The sequence below is a fragment of the Propithecus coquereli genome, unplaced genomic scaffold (genome assembly GCF_000956105.1).
Source record: "Propithecus coquereli isolate 6110/MARCELLA unplaced genomic scaffold, Pcoq_1.0 Scaffold222, whole genome shotgun sequence".
Taxonomy (NCBI): Eukaryota; Metazoa; Chordata; class Mammalia; order Primates; family Indriidae; genus Propithecus; species Propithecus coquereli.
Genome location: NW_012147412.1, coordinates 957,019 through 958,234, shown reverse-complemented (window position 1 = coordinate 958,234; position 1,216 = coordinate 957,019). Strand labels below are relative to the sequence as shown.

The 1,216-nt window shown below is 38.7% G+C and overlaps 1 protein-coding gene across 1 annotated transcript in view; it reads right to left on the bottom strand.

Annotated features, from left to right (window-relative positions):
• Positions 1-1,216, bottom strand: part of ARHGEF12 (Rho guanine nucleotide exchange factor (GEF) 12) — an 86,691-nt gene that overhangs the window by 31,411 nt on the left and 54,064 nt on the right. The gene's annotated exons all lie outside the window — the stretch shown is intronic.

Sequence of the window (1,216 nt, the reverse complement as noted above, 5' to 3'; positions counted from 1 at the left end):
GGGCAACAGAGCAAGACTCTGTCTCAAAAAAATAAAAAAATAAAAAAAAATAAAGCTACTTAAGATTTACTTACTTTCGAAAGGGCTTTGGTGTCCCATGTTCAGTCGCCCTAAAACAATGGAGAATAAAGAGTGAACATAAAAACAAAATGGTGATTAAGAAATTCATACCAAACATACTCAAGACTGGGTTAAACTCCAGTGGTTTTATAAACAATTCTTTGGGATATTGTAATGATTTAACATAAAATAATTGAAAAAAATTTCAGTACCTTTCTAAAGTTTAGCACCAACAAATGCTAGTTCTTTCTCAAAACATTACGTAGGGGGAAAAAAATGCTACCATATATAGGAATAGTATATAATTCAAAAAACTTTAAGCAATGCTCTAAATCTTTATAAGATATCACTGAATTACCTTTCTACTTCACATTCCTCCTCCTGCACTTGGTCTAATGACGGAGGTGGGAAATCAAAGACAGTATTGGGAGTACGAGGCATGCCATCTAAGGAGTCTCCAGATGCTGGTGTTTCTCCAACTTGCTTTGATCCTGAAAAGACAAAAGTCAGACATTCGCAGAATGCTAATATTTAATAAAGGCACTGATTACCAAAAAAAATTAGTTCCCAGAAGAGCTTAAACTTAATCCATAGCCCACATTCTTATTTAAACAATTACAGGTTAGCTAGAACCAAAATTTTAATATGTAAAATTATAAAATGCACTAAAACATAAACAGAAAAATCATTTTTATTTAGGTATTTATTTTTTTAGAGATAGGGTCTCGCTATTGCCCAGGCTCGAATGCAGTGGCCCAATCATAGCTAACTGCAGCCTCGAACTCCTAGGCTCAAGGGATCCTCCTGCCTCAGCCTTCGAAGTAGCTGGGACTACAGGTGCGCACCACCACGCCCAGCTAGTTTTTTAAATTTTCTGTAGAGACAAGTTCTCACTATGCTGCCCAGGCTGATCTCATACTCCTGGCCTCCTGCGATGGCCTCCCAAAGTGCTAGAATTACTGGCAAGAGCCACTGAACCTGGACATAAAAATAATTTTAAAAATAGCTTCTGGCTGGGCGCGGTGGCTCACGCCTGTAATTCTAGCTCTCTGGGAGGCCAAGGCGGGCGGATTGTTTGAGCTCAGGAGTTCGACACCAGCCTGAGCAAGAGCGAGACCCCGTCTCTACTAAAAATAGAAAGAAATTAATCGGACAA